Here is a 19,324-nt window from a genome sequence, read left to right as displayed (position 1 = left end):
CGCAAGTTAGCAGCCCAATTACCTCCGATGACCTTTGCGGTTTCATACTCCCCAAGTATCAGGTATCAATTTTCTCAAGTTACAGCCCAATCGGAGCAGTACTGATCTTTGACCTTGGATACTCCCCAAGTGTCAGGGATCACCCCCCCCACCCCGAGTTAAGGCTGATAGGAGCTACTTAAAATTTGACCTGATATTTGACCTCAGATGACCTTTGCAGTTTCCCCAAGTGTTGGGGTCATTTTACCTGAGTTACAGGTCGATCGAGCAACTATAAATTTAACCTGACCTTTGACCTCGGATGATCTTTGCAGTTCCCCAAAGTTACAGCCCAATCTGAGCAACTTTAAATTTGATTTGACTTGGACAACCTAACAAATGCAAACTTGCTCTGGCTTGGACCAAGTCGCACCTACCCAGCAAGTTTGAGGGAAGTTTTTCAGTAATTTCCAAAAATAGGGTTGGTATTCTTTTGCACAGTAAATAGAAAAATTAGGGTTGGTTGGTTGAGGGCAAGCCTCCAAGCTAGCTAATCTGATTATGTGCCCAAGAATAAGGGTCGGTTCATAGTGCATATTCGAAGGCGAATATTCGGCTTCGAATACTTTTTGTGACGTCAAAATATATACGGGAACGAATACACGCCGAGTTGAATCGGATTAAATATCGCGCAACTGATAGCGAGATACTATTGATTTATATGAAAGGCTCGAGGTCACCTGAATATCGTTCGACGAACGATGATTTCAAAAATCCCCAATGAAAATCAAAGGATCTGGAATGAGCGTTTTGAGCGTTTCGACAGTATTTTTGTGGGACATGAGAGCACATCAGACATATCTAATTACATTATGAATACGAAGAATGTCTTTCTGATATCAAATAATTTTCATTTTTTGAAATTCACGATATAATACAAATTTTATGACAAATTATTAAAATTTGATATTTTTCACATAGGGGGCCTACTGATATAACAGTCCTCGAAGCAAATATTATAAATCTAATGATATTTTCTTAAAGTATATGTAGCTGGGAGGAAAAGCCGACGATCAATTGAAAATTTTGCCCTTTCATATTGAAGATATGGATTTTTTCCCCAAAAGACCTCATTTTTTGGTGTTTTGGGAAAAAATCCATATCTTCAATACTAAAAGATCAAAATATTATTGTCAATTGATTGTCGGCTTTTCATCCCACCTACATACACTATAAGTATAATGCGGACCTATTTTCTCAATAATTATAAAAATGCGACATTTTTGGTGACTCAAATTTATGTATAGGTTACTTTTATTTAAGCTATAATTCGCCACTCTTTCTGATTAATAAGTCCAGCCAAGCCCAAAATACCTCAAATAGTTTCTGTATTTTACCGGAACTCATTAGGGTTACACAAATGGCGCATTCAGTGGTGTGCCCCTTATTAGTGCGGTACAAGCGTACCCATTTTTATATGATATGAAAGTAAAGGAAAATGCCTGGCAGGCAATAGCATTCCAATGCTGTAGTGATGGTAAGTAATGTTTTATGCAAATAATATGATATTTAGGCTTACAAACATAACCTAAAGAATGTTAATGTTTCCATATTTTAAATCGACTGATGCAGAAAAAAGTCCAAATTCAGATTTATGCCTCCACCCCGGTTTTACATAAATAATGTTTGGCCCCAGTTCTAGGTCCCCATATGCATCTGCCCCTGGCAATGATGTGAGGGTCTGGGGTGGTAAATCATTGGTTATTGATATAAAAATGCGTTTGCCATGATGGAGGTTCAACCATTTTTGTCATAGCGGAATTCTTGACGTTTTTGGCCCCAATAAACGATGTTATTTTGGGCGGAATAAAGATGTAATGCGTTGTTATCAGTCAAATTCATAATTATAATTAATAATTAAGAGGGCAAAATAAGTAATAATATGTAGGAATGGATATATAGCGCTTTGCAATGAATATCTTCATAAACTATGCAGAACAACCAAAACCACGAGCGTTGGTATCCTATCATTGCGTGTTCTTTTAAAATAAATTCTTGTTTATTTCTATAATTAGTGAATCAGGCATTAAAACACACTTAGGCCCTAGCAATGTAGGCCTACACAAGTTCGGAACGAGACTTTTCATCTTTTGACGCGTATTTCGGTCAAATGCCAAAATTGATTGCTCAATGAATCATGAAATGAGAGCAGTACTACTTTGATGATACCGATCTCAAGTGGATATCAGCCAATGAAAAAAGTATTCACCGGAAATATATTTGTGGGAGTTGAATTTTGTTGAACTCGACAGATATATATTTGGTGGGTCACCGTGGGTGGTCTCATATATAACACTTGTGAGAGCTGTCATATTAGTCGTCGCTTCAATCATATCTTATGATATTTATATATTTATTTATTTATTTATTTATTTATTTATTTATTTATTTATTTATTTATTTATTTATTTATATTTATTTATTTATTTATTTATGAATTTATTGACTTATTTATTGACTTATTCATTTATTTTTATTTATTTACTTATTTATCTATTGACTCATTCATTTCTTGATTTGCTTTGCAGTTGAAACCTACAAGAAGGTATGGGTCAACCTCCGCGCCTGTTACAGGCAGGTCGTAAATGCCCCAAAAAGCAAATCTTTTTGACTCCTATTCAGGTCAGGGGCGTAACCAGACCTGACCTTCCGGGGGGCAAGATTGAAAAATTTCCCAATTTCTGATCAAAAGTTTTAGTATTTATGTTCGAGAGAAAGCTTGCTTGCCACGAAGCGTTAGCGTTAAACGGGTGGAGTCAGTGGGGTCCAGGGGTCCAGGCGGGGATCAAGGGGGCTGAGCGCCATGAAGCTCCTGGTTTTTGGCATTATTAGAAAATATCAGTGTTTCAGAGTACAAATTTCACAATGAAAGTAGTAGGCCTATAGATCTTCTTCTCTCTTTCTTTCCCTTTTCTCTTCTCCCTTGAGTCCCTTCCCTTTTCTCTTCTCCTTTCCCCTTCTTTCTCTTCTTTCCCCTTTCTCTTCCCTCTTTTTTCTTCCCTCTTTTTCTCCCTTTCCCTTTCCCCTTCGCAATTTTTTACTCTCCTTCCAGGTTTTTTGTGTCCGGGGGGCAGCTTGCACCCCGGCCCCCACTGGTTACGCCACTGCTCCTATTTAGACCCATTTATACAGACATTAAATCATGACAATAGTTCAATGGAATTTACCTATTATAGGGCCTATGATTTTATTAACTTCGTTAAAGAAATTCTCTAAATTTTGCTTACCTTGGTCAACGGGCAATACTTGTTAACAGTCGGGCAACGCTGTAAATTGTAGAAATATATCTTTCTCCGGTTCATAGTTTTATATTCGAAGCCGCATATATTTTGACGCCTAAAACGTATTCGAAGCCGAATATTCGGCTTCGAATATTCACTTTGAACCAGCCTTAAGAGAGTAGCTAGGACATACATGTGTTTGTTCTTCTGGATTTTACCTGATTTCAGGATTTTTTTATGGCCACAATTGTTCTGATTGATTTTCAGCCCATTTTGGGGTATTTTAGCCCAATTTCACACTGCTTTTCAAGTTTTTCTAGTACTTTCAGGATATTTCACGATCTTTCAATCACACCCTGGACATGGCATATACCACAGTTAGTACTAGTAATATTATGGCAAACATAGCATGTTAGTCAATTTAGAAAAAAGTAAGGATGAATTAGATATTTCTCAGTTATTTAAATCATTGAATTTGAAAGACATGACCTCTAAATGAGTACTCATATCCCATATGCATGTTCATAGAAAAATCAAGTTATTTTATTATATAATGTAGAGTAAAATACAGACAATGATCTTATTTAGACCTTACATACAAGAAGTGGATATGCCTACTTGCTTATGCAGCGTGGAGAAGTTGGCTCGAGATTAGAAATTAAACATTCGCAATTGAATAATTCAATACGTTGAATAAAAAAAAATTGAAATTCGCTATTTTGATTAATTTTGACCTAAAAACAACTCATTTTGTACAGTCAGTCTTCTACAGTTTTTGACACTACTTGATTTTTGGACATCCAAAATATTCAACATTTTGTATCTTTGTTATTTGCCCAAATTTTGACCTAAAAACAACTCTTATGTATAGTTGAAGTCTTCTACAATCTTTTGGCACCATTTTTGGGCATTCAAAAAATGTAAAAATTTTGTAGCTTCGTTATTTGGCCAAATTTTGCCCTAAAAACAACTCTTATGTATAATTTAATCTACTACAATCTTTTGACATCATTTTTGGTCATTCAAAAAATTTGGCCAAAAATTTCAAAATTTTGTATCTTCGTTATTTGGCCAAATTTCGACCTCAAAATTTTTTGAATGTCCAACAATGGTGTCAAAATACTCTACTTCACCGATACATAAAATTGGTTATTGGGTCGAAATTCTTCCAAATAACAAAGTTCAAAAATTTTGAAATTTTTGGCTAAAATTATTGAATGTCCAAAAATGTTTAAAAATACTCGAGAACACTTGACCGATATATAAAAGTGGGATATATATGTCGAAATTCACCCAAAATAACAAAGTTCAAATTTTTGACATTTTTGGCCAAAATTTTTTAATATCCAAAAATAGTGTCAAAATACTCCAGAACACTTGATCGATACATGAAAGTGGTTATTAGGTCGTAATTCGCCCAAATAACGAAGTTCAAAAATTTTGAAATTTTTGGCTCAAATATTTGAATGTTCAAAAATAGTGTCAAAATACTCCAGAAGACTTGATCGATACATAAAAGTGGTTTTTAGGTCGAAATTCGCCCAAATAACGAAGTTCAAAAATTTTGAAATTTTTGGCTCAAATATTTGAATGTTCAAAAATAGTGTCAAAATACTCCAGAAGACTTGATCGATACATAAAAGTGGTTTTTAGGTCGAAATTCGCCCAAATAACGAAGTTCAAAAATTTTGAAATTTTTGGCTAACATTTTTGAATGTCCAAAAATGGTGTAAAAATACTCTAGAACACTTGATCGATACATGAAAGTTGTTATTAGGTTGGAATTCGCCCAAATAACAAAGTTCAAGAATTTTGAAATTTTTGGCTAAAATTTTGTATCTTCGTTATTTGGCCAAATTTTGCCCTAAAAACAACTCTTATGACACCATTTTTAGGCATTCAAAAAATGTGGCCAAAAATTTCAAAATTTTGTATCTTCGTTATTTGGCCAAATTTCGACCTCAAAATTTTTGAATGTCCAACAATGGTGTCAAAATACTCTACTTCACTGATACATAAAATTGGTTATTGGGTCGAAATTCTTCCAAATAACAAAGTTCAAAAATTTGGAAATTTTTGGTTAAAATTTTTTAATGTCCAAAAATGGTGTCAAAATACTCTAGAACACTTGATCGATACATAAAAGTGGGATATAGGTCGAAATTCACCCAAATGACAAGTTCAAAAATTTTGAATGTCCAAAAATGTGTAAAAATATACTCAAGAACACTTGACCGATACATAAAAGCGGGATATAGGTCAAAATTCACCCAAAATAACTGAATTTCAAATTTGTGACATTTTTGGCTAAAATTTAAAAATATCAAAAAATAGTGTCAAAATACTCCAGAACACTTGATCGATACATGAAAGTGGTTATTAGGTCGGAAGTCGCCCAAATAACGAAGTTCAAAAATTTTGATATTTTTGGGCCAAAATTTCAGCCCAAAGTAAACAGTATTTTAAAGGTGGGTAACCTGATTGAAAATCTCATCCTCCACTTAACCTCATCCAAATGCTGATTTTGGTATCAGATGAAAGCTCATATTTTTTTCATAAACATATTGAAATTTGGTGTATTTCCGAAGAAATCATCAAAAAACTGCCGAATTAGTCTCAACTATGGTATACCATATAGTTGCGACTAATTTGGCAGTTGTTTGATGATATCTTGAGAAATACACTGAGTTGGAACTTCTAATTTCAATATGTTTATGAGAAAAATAGGGCCTTTCACTTGAAATCAATATATTACATGATGATAATCATTAATAAAAACACTGTAGACTTCCAATATCACACTGTATAAATGTCGGTAATTCCATTAGGAATTAGTCACATTTACAAAAAACATTTACATTTTCTTTTTGCATGAGTGCTTGAAAGGGATGACATTTTATGTTATACACAAGTTTTAAAGAATTTGATTTTCCAAATATATCAGGTCACCTTCCTTTAATAATCATTTTCTACTTTAACAAAAGGAAATTTTGATGGGTGTCCCTTAATCTACTTTGAACTTTCATCCAAACTTTAACCTTGGGTTTCACTACTCCTGTCCCGTGTACATGCATATTTTCTCACATTAATGTAGTGTGCACGTTAAAGAACGTCACAGGCTATTCGAAAAGAGCAGGGGACCATCCCGGTCATGTTGACTGTACTTCAAAATACACTCATCTACTCTAGGTTCCAGAGTAAAAAATAAGTACAGCTTGTCTGTACGCAGTGCGATAATACTCATACATATGAGGGAGGCACTTATAAGGAAGAAGGACTCAATGCAGCACTCATAACTCATCTAGACCAAATGTGAAACAGACTCAACGCAGCACTCATAACTCATCTAGACCCGATGTGAAACAGACTCAACGCAGCACTCATAACTCATCTAGACTAGACATATTTTAACACTCCATGTAAAAGCAGCTTTATACATTTTCAAACATCAGTTTTCAATTTGGTAGCTTAACCCTAATCCGCTAGGGGCTTTTAGATGACGGGAAGGGAAAGAAGGAAGGAATAAGAGAGAAAACAAAGGAAGATTTTGTTTGCTCTGGGTGGGATTAAAACCAGAGACCCCCTCACATGCCAATCACTTCGCTGGCCAGCGAAACCATGCCTATATCATAGGGCGATATTGCATCATCACACTACATGGGATGCACGCACAAACAGCGCATATCAAGTATTATTTTGTAGTACTCAGACGTGTTAGGGTTAAGCAAAGGGCGGAGGGGGGGGGGCTCCTGGCTACCAGTTTTTTATTTACCAGCTCATGCAGTTAATTACAAAAAGTCTGCAAAAATTTTGCGCGTAAATGTGGAAATGCAGACAAAACAATTAAACATGGCCCTCATCTTCCTCATTAGCTATTTATTGTTTTAATACAAACTATAAAGATGGCTTAATTATGAAGAAATCCATACAAGGTGTATCAAAATGATTGGGACCCATCAGATTGTTAGTCTATTCAAATACCTGCTTCTTCCACATTCAGCATTAGATCCTCTTGAAATTACTACAATTTATTGTTTAATGACACAAATCTACAAACAAGGTACATGTACATGTAAACTGGCCTCAAAAAGAAACTTATAATTTTTCACAAAGTCATATCTTAATATCCTCTCCATAAATGAATATAAAATTGCACACAGGATAACTTCAATACTCTACTCTAAACACTTGTCAGTAACCAAGCAGTTGTCCAACTGACACAACAGTAAAATGCACTGACACGGAACAGCTTCCGGGACCACATTCACAGGCGAATAATTGGAACCCAACAACAGAAATCTGTTGGGATGTGAATTTTGGTCCAGAAAGGTGTTCCATGTCAGTGCATTTTGCTGTTGTGTCAGTTGGACAACTGCTTGGTTACTGACATGTGTTTAGAGTAGAGTATTGAAGTAATCCTGTGTGCAATTTTTGTTCATTTTATGGAGAGGATTTTAAGATATGACCTTTCTATTTGAGGCCAGTTTAGATGCATTTTGATGAAGCAGACTTGGCCATGTTCACTGGATATTGATATGGGTACCAATCATTTTGATACACCCTGTACCATATGTTTGCTGAACCATGAAATGGTATCAGCCTACATTAGTGTATCTTACTTACTGACTGATTAACCTTTTGGTCTGAAATGGATATATCTCTAAATGCCACAAAGGTATGACCCCTCCCCAAGTGGTGTCAAATTAAAGAGAAAAAAGTAAAGAATTTAATAAAAAATATTTTCCCATCTGGGGTGGCACTCAACACAAGACCCGGGTCAATATTCATATGGGTCCTTTTCCTAGCCTAGAAGCCTAGAAGATATGAACCCCCAAGTGGTGTAAAATGAAAGAGAACATAGTAAAGAATATAATAAAAATTATTATCCCACCTGGGGGTAACACTCCTCATAGGACCTGGGTCAATGATCATATTTTGGGCCCGGGGGGATCACTCCCATTGTGGCCTGTACACCATCCGCGATAATAAAACGTGTAAAAAGGGTAGTTTTTCATGGGTAAGCATGATACGCGCGTAACGTGTTTAGGGTGTCAAAAACATGAAATATTGGAAAAAGGGTAGCAAAATTGCAATTGCTAATACGCGGAAATGGAATTTAGGGTATGAAATTTGATGCAAGGAATAAAATCCCCGTTTAGGGTACGTGTGAAAACACCTGTTTAGGGTATCGTTTTAGCCAAGCGTTAAATCCTTTTTTAGGGTGCTTTCCAAAGTTGATAATCACGGATAGTGTACAGGCCACAATGGCAGTGACCCCCCGGATTTTGGGTCCTTCTCATATCTCGAAATGCCAAGGTGGTATGAGCTCCCGAGTGGTGTCAAATGAAACAGAAAGAAGTAAAGAATGTATGTCAAATAAAAGAGAAAAAAGTAAAGAATATGAAAATAATTTCTGTGGGGAGACACTCATAATTAGACTGGGGTCAATATTCATATTTTGGGTCCTTTTCATATCTAGATAATATTAGATATCCAAAGAATGTATGACCCCCGGGTGACAGTGGTATACTGCAAAGGCCTGTGGTTCAGCTGTGGTGCCGTAACCGCTCTGGTTTTATATATTAATAATTAATAAATCTGGCATTTTAGACTGCATTATATTCAGATTTTAATTTTTCACAATACCCTCAAACAGTTGATGCACACTGCACAGTCATTGACCTCTGAATAGGTCATCTTCCAAAGTTAAACTGTATTAAGGGGACTCGATCTTTTGTGCGTAATTATAGAGGGCCAGGGATTCACTCTATCATTAAAAAATTATTTGAAGAAGTCAAAGTGCCCTAGGAATAAAAACTGTAGTGTAATTCACGCCAGACACAATTTCTTTATTCAACAAAAATTAATTTTTGTAATCGATCAAAAAACAAACGTTTTATATCAATTTTAAATTTAGCCTGAATCCGTAAATATGGTACCTCTCGCCCTTTTTTAGGTCAAGGCTATTTTTACCATTATGCAGCGAACCATTGTTGAAGCTATTTCACATACATGTACAAAACATTCTAGAGAAAGAATGAGGCCATATAATCTTTAAATATCTTTGTTGATTTCGAATGATAATGTCATGAAGTCGTAAATTTTAAGGTCAAATTCCTAAAACCAAAACAAAACATTGCGACGCAGATAATTCCCGACTTACGCAATTTCATCATCACATCAGTGTCTTTATTATTTGTTTGAAACTTTTCCCAAACGTTCGTGCTATTTATGCATAAAACGGTTAATCTATCTTTACAAACCACGTCTTTTTTTAGTAAACAAAAGGCTAAAGATGGCATTATGAGATTTATCATTTATCATTACACTCATCCGCTCAACTGCCACCATGGTCGAGCGGGAAAGCGCTAGACGCGTAATCAAAGGGAGTTTAGAATCGCTGGTTCGAGTCCCAACGAAGCCTGTGGAAACTTTTTTTTTCTTCAAAATTCATGATCGCATTCCGAAATGAGTCACTTGTCGGTAAATCATGTATCGTATCCTTAATGCAGTGTGTATAATTTTCTGTGCGTGAAGTTTCTCAGTTTTTTTCAGACCATGATGTCACCTGATATGTTTCTGGTAGTTTACTGAATGTCATCCATTGCCCGTTTCACCAATCATTTTCTTCCTTAGTCTGAGGCACTGCAATAAAATACAGAAAAATGCAGTTATGAAATTATATTGTTCACATAATACATTCACATGATTTTACCAGTCAGTGGACCTTGAATGAAATCAGATCAAAATAGTCCTCATCATCCAAGAAGTATTTTGAGCCCTGCTTGATCCACAGAACTGAAACAAAACTTGGGCAGAAAATTATCATTATCTCAGATTGGATCAATTCCCTGCATTGCTTGGCAGACACACATAGCAACCTTCCTTCTTTCCCTCGATGTGCAAACCTTTTGCAAAAGCACTTTTGTATTGATCTGCTATGTATATTGAACTAGAGTGGTTGTTCATTGTTGCACCGCAAATTTGAACCGGCTATCATTGAGTACATCTTGAAAAACACAGGTGCTCAATGCAATATGTTCCCAAGTTGCACAAAATAGCTTGTATGAGTATAATACTATGTTCATGATGCAAAGTCAAAAACATTCAACAAAACATGATACAATTCTCAGCGCATTGTGCAGAGCCACCATCTCGGCGCTGGCAACCAGATATGAGATCTCGTGTGCTATACAGGGTGTCCCAGAAAAAAATTATCGGGCTAATAAATTTGGACGTAAGTCGAGAAATAGACATCAGAACTCAACAATCTAAAAATTGACCTTTTCGGTAAATCCTATAACCCTTTGCGAGTACACCTGAGAGCTCGTCAATTGACGTCACGCCGACTTGCAATGCGCAGTAACGATGTTCGATAAACGATGTGCGCATCGGCGCAGAGCAGCGTGACGCAAAATGACGAGTTCTTAGGTGTACTCGCAAAGGGTTATGGGATTTACCGAAAAGGTCAATTAGCGTGTAGCCCATCTTATTCCCCACATCTTATACGCTAATTTTACTGGAATCGGTTGACTGATTGCGAAGAAATTACATAATGTATGCCTCAATTCACTTCATTCCAAGTTTGAAAGAGAGATCATTCAACACAATGCGCACTAGTGGTTAACACTGTCAGTGGCCTTCATATTTTGTTCAGTGAAATCCTTTTCGTTCTTTTTAAACAATCTGTTTCTTTCAAAACATCTAATTAGGTTTTGTTCAAATTTGAAAACCTGCATGATATTGAAAAGCTTTGCATGTAAGATGATGCTCGATTGCTCTGTACTTGTAAATGTCTTTTTTCGTTAATGTTGATATTAATGTTGCATAAAGAATTATTGTAAAAAGAATTCCAGCTGGCTTTAAAAATTTTCTCACACACATTAATGTTTTTGCAATATTTCCAAGAAATATCAAAAATCACACGTAAAACTGTAAGCACTTTATCATTGTCATTCTTGGCACAAACTATTTGCTTTCTTTATTTTCCCCATTTTTTAAATTATGGTATTTCACCGTAAATTACCAACCCTTAAATTTACTTACAGATTCAGCACACTCAGTTATCTGGTATTGCACAGTTTAGTCCTGAGGCCATCACTTGAGTGAAATGAGTGAAATCTAGGTGTTTGTTTTTTGTTTTCATTAACTTCTCAGATGCCGCAAAACAAACAAGGCTGTTTTCACCTGTAGTCTTGACTTTTCTACAAAAACAATACAGTAAGATATCATAAATGAAACTAAACCTAAATGTAAAGGATAAACTGTAAAGCAAGGTACATATTCTCCATGCATATGTAACAGAGTATAAGTAATTATGCTCTGTTAATTAAACTGAGCCTGCTAACAACATCAAAGACAAGATTAATCTGGCCAACATTAATGAAGAGCTTTGTTGCAAAACCCCTTACATCCAATTTTGACTTTTTGAGAAAAACAGCTTTTTTAATTGTGCAAGTATTACTTGTTCGATTTGATTCAATTTGGGATTGGATAAAGTGTTGATGAATAGAAACTAAAAGAATAGGTTTGGGACAATTTTCAAGGCTTCCTATTTATTTTATTATTTATCTTATATCGCACCTTTTGTGGATTTAAGTGCTTCTGCAACAAAATAAATTTACCCCTTTTCTAGTCAAATTTGAGCCCATTTGTTTGCACTACATTATGTAACTTGACTAATGCTTTGAAAATCAAAAAGAAAAATTGAAATATCTCATTCACTTTTTTAATTATGAATTTTTAATTAAATTCGGGAAAATGGCATTTTTGGGTATTTCCGAAGCTACACCTTTGATTTTTTCATACATAGTGACCCAATTACAGTTCCTTTTGGTTTTAATAGGTAAAGAACATTCCAGGCTACCATTATACATCAAAAAATTTAAAACAAAACAATTCTATATTCATTTTAAGTTCAGATTTCCGGAAATTCCCTAAGATTTCCCAAACGGGAAATATGCGATAACTCCAGAAGGGAAGGTAGTATGAAGGTCAAACAACCACCAAAATGTGTATTTTTACCCACACTATAATATTATGCCAATAACTCAATTTGGCCAAAAGTGGATGTAAGGGGTTTTGAAACAAAGCTCTTCATTTCTTGTAAATCTTTAATCTTCTAATATCTAACTTAAAATACATAATTTACTGCTTGAAATATGAAATGAAATGATTAAACAATACAGAGAATACATACAGAGAAATCATCAATACATGAAAGTTCCCATAATGCAGCTATTGCCCAATTTTGGTTGCAACATAAGATTTGAATTGTTTCTAAATCCAAAATTCAGATTAGAATGTGTGGAATAAGATTTGTGTATATCCTTGACACCTTCAAGTGAATATCCAATTAAAATTGAACTTCTCTATACAATTTAAGGTTTATCCTCTTTGTACAGTCATACCACTTTTCTTAGCATATATCAATAAATGATGTACTATTTATTTACAAACATGTCAAATTGGTTCACTGTGATGTGACACATTTTGGGTGCATCTCATATAAGATACGCTGCATCACATTCCAATTTGTGTGTTGCGAAATTATGATATCACTTTTTCTGCATGACACTTTATTTTCTGCACAACAATTAAAGGGGGTAAAAACAATTGCATGTTCTAATTGGGTAAACAAAATCCACTGATTTTTCCCATTTTTGAAAATTCCTGATTGGCTAGAAACCCTGTTTTTATATCAAACATCTCTTTGGTTACATTTACAGGCATTTTATGGTGTCATTCACCAGAAAATACCATGGCGCTTACAAGAAATATACACAAAAGTCAAAAACAAGAGAACAGTTCAAGAAAACAGAGATGTGGTCGTGGCAGATTTATGTTCACATGTTGCGAATTTCATGCCGTAGCAGCTGCAATGTCAAATCTGCTTTTGCCAGTGATTCTGTGGCTATGTCTTTGAATAGCGAGCCGGTTACTCTCAGAAAACGAGCTCAAGGTATAAGCAGGAACATAAACGGTATAGTCCAAAATTTAGTTTGGACTTGGGTGTTGCAAGGACCTATCTACATACAGAGGGATTTAAAACAGTACTAATGAGTACTTATTGGCAAACTGGAAGCCAGTGCAAGGTTGTCAGGAGTCCTCCAACACTGTCGCATATGGGTAAAGTCAAAAATAATGGCACCGTTAGGTTGCTGATGTCTGCTGTGCAAATGAAAAAGATCAGCAAAGAAATTCATCTTTTAAAATGTGTTTTATGATTGGCCCTTTAACCACAGCAATTTGTAGTGTCACAGCTGTCATGTAAAAAATAATATGCCCAATTTTCTTTCCCATATGGTCAGGAGTGTTACATGTTAAGAAAAAAAAAAAAAGAGGTACTTGTATTTTAATCATGTATGTAAAAAATCTACAAGTTAAAAAGTTTTGCATCGGTTTTCATGGCATTTTGTGAAGTGTCAGCTATTATTAAGTTGCAAATTCTTTCATATTAGTCACTTACTTATGAACATGTGAAGACCACATGGTGCGAAAAATAAAATATGTTCCAAAAATCACTCGTCACCAGATTGTGTAGCATTGTAAGGTAATGATGACAGTAATTATTTATTTCAGTCTGTTTTAGTAAAAACAACATTTGGGCCAAACTTGGAAAAAATAAAACTTGCATGATATCAAAACCTTTTTCTTTTTAGAGCGGGTTGAAAAGAGAAATTCTGTCTCGTCAGGAGGGTTACATCAGAATTCAACTTGATTTTTTTCATACACCAAGGTGGCAATATTCATGTTATTGTTTTACTTTTTATTTTATTAGTGCATTGTGATAGGAACTCAAAAACAAGAAAAATCTTCACCATTGCTTGAACATGTTTGCTACAGCTATCTAAATAGTCAATGTCAGGAGTGTTACACAGAATTAATTCTCGCTATTCACAATAAGGGCGCCGCCAGTGGTTTGCGATGTAATCGTGATGTATCATGGGTAAAGGTCGACATCCAAGTCCGCGCAATACAAATATTACCATGCTATTACATAGGAACATGTGACAATATTTTTTAGTCTGTCAATATAACGGTATTACACGCAAATCGATAGAGAAACAAATTAATTGTGCACATTTCAAATCACATTATTAAGTATTATTGAGTATCGATTCGCGTGTAACACCTTTATTTTGACAAAGTAAAAAATATTATAATAGCATGGTAATATTCAAATTGCGCGGACTTGGATGTCGACCTTTTCCCATGATACATCACGATTACATCGCAAACCGCTGGCGGCGCCCTTATTGTGAATAGCGAGAATTAATTGGCAATAATTCAAATTTCTGAAGAAATTACCAGTCTGTTGGTGTTCTTTTAGCACTGAAAATTTATTCCTGAAGCCAAACTGCTGCAATCATGATGTAAAGACCTTCATATTCAAGAAATATGTACAAAACATAAAAACATGGTTTTCATAGCTCGACCAAAATGTTACACTCCTGACAATCAATTGTAAGTAATATAGGCTCAACAATAAAATTGAACTAATGTAATTCAATTTTTTGCCCCTTTTTGAGATAGCCATAGATAGTGTTACCAAAAAATTACAAAAACTATGTTCGAAAATGTGATTTGCAAATTTATATATATTTGAGGCTTACGGTAGGCCTACTGTAGCAAAGTGTCAGGAGTGTTACAACAACATGCAAGCTGGGCTCAAAAAATAAAATTGAACATAAATCACCTAAATTCTGTGCCTTTTTTTGAGAGGGCCATAGATGTTGTCAACAAAAAATTACAAACACTGTTTTAGAAAATGTAGTTTATAAAATATTTCAGGCCATACAGGTATTATACAGTGTCAGGAGTGTTACACAATAGCACTAGTTTGATGGATCCTTACATTAGTTTAAGATGTTTTTTTTGACAAATGTGACCATCCACCACAACTGAGCCCGGATGTCTCCAGTGCCACTATTGAGATATGCTCAAAACAATAAACAATAGGAAACAAAGGATTTTTTGACTGTTTTATTGATTTTTCACTACTTAAATGTCAAGTACTATAGACATGATATACATCATATTAAAGCTAATTTCAAGCAGAATATTTTGGTTGAATGTCTCAAAAATGATCATTGGCGACTTCAGGGCTCAGTTGTGCTGGATGGTCACAAATAAAAACTTTTATTCCAGATTTCCACAAATTTTAGGTGTTTTAATGAATTTTTTTCCGAAACTTTGTTTCCATGAGAAAAATTCTACATGACTATCTTAGTTTAGTGTCTAAGTAAAATTAAAACTCAAAGAATTACATATTTGCATAATTTTGTCAAAATATAACAAGGAATGGCATGGATCTTTTGTGTTATGTTTCTAAAAATTTTGGACTACTTTTGTCAATAAACCAGTTGAAAAAATACATTTAGTAACATTACTGAAGTAATTTTTTTATTTTTTCTTGACTTTAGATAGGTTGTGCTTACAATAAGACAACAATTACATCTCTGAACACTGTTTGTATTTTTGACCCTTTTGTCACACTTTGGTGCCATTATTTCTGATTATACCCATATGGCACTAGTTACTAGTTGGTGATATAATATGTCACTTATTAATAATATGTCACTTGTTGATGGTAATATGTCACTTCTATCTGGTACCAATCCGAGAAAATGAATCACAGAGAATGGCAAAATAGTATGTACTCTTTCAAGGCAGATAGCAACTTTTCTAGGCGTTGTTGACATGGTACCTTCAGGAAAGAAAGTCCCTACTATGAAGACCTAACTTTTGAGTGAGAACTTTGTTAGTGTTTAGTAGTGTATATTTGTACTTTAATGAATGTATAATGCTCTTACCTCCCATTTTCTCCAATCTTCTCTTTAAAATGTTTGGCTCTTGCACCCAAATGGCTTGCAGAAAAGCTGGGACATCACCTTCAATTTCTTCACTAACATATTTGTCCTTGGCTTTAGTTCACTGTCAAAATCAAGCATAAATAATATATAAATAATATTCTTTATGAACAAATGCTGTGTTCAAATTGTTTTGTTTTTACCAGACGACGGTGGCCGACAGTAATTTAATACGGCAACAGCCAATAGCGTAAACAAAATGACAATATGATGGCAACACTGCCTGCACGTTGGACGCCCTGTACGTGCCATGGTGCGTTTTTAGCTCTTTTGGCCCGTTACAGAAAAAAATGCACAAAATATATTTCCCAGTGCAATGTATAGATTTTCACATGAAAATAAATAATTTGGATTCAAAATTAATGTGAAGAAAAAAAAAATATTATAGCCGGTAGTGGAAATCGATCTCGGGACCTTCTTCGTGGCAGGCGGAGACGTTAACCGCTACACCACGCATACATTGATACATGTGGGGGAATTTTTTTGTACATAACATATATCGTGCGTTATTCATACAAAAAATTCAAAAAACAGTACTTCAAATTAGGTTCACTGTCGAACCTCAACGGATTAAGACTGATAAAATAGTGCTTGATAACATGCATACACTTTTCGAATTATTTGAGACATTTTCGTGTTTACGTGTAAAACCAATGACGACGTCAAAATTCAGTCAATCTTTGCCGGCCCCTGTTTTTTACCTTTAGATGCACGTTTGTACCTCATTTTATAAGTTGCCCACCCCCACACAGTAGGCCTAACAATGAATAAATTTATATCAAAAATTATGGCGCATTGGTGACAAGTAAGATAGGGCCTATGTATATTATTGGGGCAAGGACTACAACTACTGCTCTGGAAATTTTATTTCAGCACAGACAACAGTTGTAGAGTTACAGTCAAAAATGAGGGAAAACCAATATTTGATCAATAAGTCAATAACTATGGTACTTGCCTTGAGTTACTGAATTTTCAGTGCAGTAGTTAACTTATAGTAGGCCTACTTGCCCCTATAATATACATATCTTACTTGTCACCTATGCGCTATAATTTTTGAGAAAAATGCAAAAATAGGCGCAAAATTGGCCAGGGGTGTAGTACCCCTTAATGCATTTGAAAATTTACAATGATTAAAAAGGGCATTTCGTGACCCACTTTTCTCAAAAAAAGTTGAGATTTTTATACCACTTGAAGTCTTGAACCGTCTGGCTACAATTTCCTACATGTACATAATGTTTATGTACCAAAATTTCTTGCAGATTATTTCGTTTAGCAAAAATATCGTCAATTAACAGTGGCCTATATGGAGCAGTACTTGTATTCATGCATAACTCACAAGCGCAAAATCTGCATCAACTGAAATTTTGGGAATAAGCCTTTTTCGTGGTTATCTGCTGAAAAATGTCATAAAAATAGGATGCTAGGATCACGAAATACTCCTGTAAGTGACTGAAGTAGTTTATAGTTCCATGCTCTATCTCTGTCCACACAGTAACTCTCGTGTCATCGTGGATAGCAGATTTCTCGATCAAATGACACACAGACAGTAAGCTTACTTCAACCCAACAAATATAGCCATCTGCTCAGTCTGATATTGAATATTGTGATCTCTATGCAATGGTTCTACTGTTCTACATGCATTATATAGGCCTACCCACATTCCATGCGCGCATAGCACTCACTGACTCAGACCATGGAAGAAAGAGATAAGAAGGAACCACAACGAACGCATTCACTTTGTACACTCCTTTACCGACATTTAGTTGACATTGTTATTCATGAGGATTTACTTTGATCAATACCCGCGTTAAATAGGTGATTGGTATTGTATTCCATGTATTTGCATGTCTTCTGGAGCGTGTGTGAAGGATGATTTGAACTAATGACCTTCCGTGCAAGCACCCTATAGGATTTTCTTTGGTGACGTGATCATCGGTCATTGATGGCCTACATCTTTTTCTTCCATTTTGCCCAATTTTCCCGAACTTTGATGACTTTTTTCTCAGAGTTGGCAGTCTTTGCACTGAAACGAGTTAGCTAGTTGATTATACACATATAAACTATTAAATTCAGGTTTTATGTACCGGACTCAACCGGAACATTGTGCATTATTTAAGAACATTTTACATCTATTTTTCATCGAAAAAGTCACCAAAATCTTACCTTATCAGCAAAAAAACGGCCGATTTTGATTACCTTTTATAGGACATTTTCTACACAACACGATCAAGAAAACAGTTTGACTGTAGATCCCAAAACAAAGCTACTATACATGTTCAGAGCATCAGTGAAATTTCATAATCTTACTTCTGGGTAGCGTTTGTTTGTTCGTGGATGGGTTTGTTATAAATTTTTCCAGTAATGGTTTTGTTCAAGCATCGATAAATGGCATACTACCATTGATAGCTTTTCCATGCGTCAATAGATAAGCACTTGGCCGATCGAAGTCGTTGTGGATGCTCAGACAGGTATGGCCGTACATGTATGGCCGGTCTCGTTTTATTTACTTGCATACGAGACCAGATATAAAAGAATGTGTACCAAGTGCCCAAAATTCTGAAAACTTCAGAAAGATTTGAAACTCATACCGGTATATATAATGCTAGCCAGAGGTACTCACACCTCTGTACTACGATTTCCACTGGCCTTCTCCGCGTAGGAGCAACGTAGGGCCATGATGTGTCGGGCTAATAATAATGCCTACTAATGACTATCATGACTATGTTAACTTAAGGGGGAAACAAGTCAGAACTTGGGTGCAAAGTAATGTACAATTTCATGAAATATTCATCGCTGATGATAAAACCGAATTCATTTCAAGAATATTTTAGATCAAATAATTACCTTCGATTCGAAACTGTAGTTGCTCTTGCCATATTAACACCTTTTTGCAGCATTATTATTCCATCACGGTTAATGTTTACGTGTGGCTGGGTTCGCGAGCATCCATCTTTAAAATAAATAATTGCCTCTTAGTCTTTACCAGTCGTTTCTCTAAATCCATGAAATCTTCCTGTCGGGTTGTTAGCGGTTACCGCACCATAGCTGAACCATGTTATTGTATTATACCAGGGAAGAACAGATTATACCACTGTCCCCGGGGTCAAACCTTCTTGGGATTCTGAAATATAGACCCAAAATAGGCATTTTGAACAGAGTTTTATGAGGATCGTCACCGTGTGGAAATTTATA

The 19,324-nt window shown here is 35.3% G+C and overlaps 1 protein-coding gene and 1 long non-coding RNA gene across 2 annotated transcripts in view; one reads left to right on the top strand and one right to left on the bottom strand.

The window, feature by feature from the left end:
- Nucleotides 1-19,324, top strand: part of LOC140146671 (transient receptor potential cation channel subfamily M member 1-like) — a 112,717-nt gene that overhangs the window by 27,504 nt on the left and 65,889 nt on the right. The window lies entirely within an intron of this gene.
- On the bottom strand, nt 9,337-19,078 carry LOC140137234 (uncharacterized). The gene is made up of 4 exons (XR_011856812.1): nt 18,977-19,078; nt 16,076-16,196; nt 11,307-11,464; nt 9,337-9,905 (listed from the first exon to the last, which is right to left on the bottom strand). It is a non-coding gene; the product is annotated as an uncharacterized lncRNA (long non-coding RNA).

The sequence above is a fragment of the Amphiura filiformis genome, chromosome 2 (assembly GCF_039555335.1).
Source record: "Amphiura filiformis chromosome 2, Afil_fr2py, whole genome shotgun sequence".
Classification (NCBI taxonomy): domain Eukaryota; kingdom Metazoa; phylum Echinodermata; class Ophiuroidea; order Amphilepidida; family Amphiuridae; genus Amphiura; species Amphiura filiformis.
The sequence above is the reverse complement of the archived record's forward strand: the minus strand, read 5'-3'. Positions and strand labels throughout refer to the sequence as shown.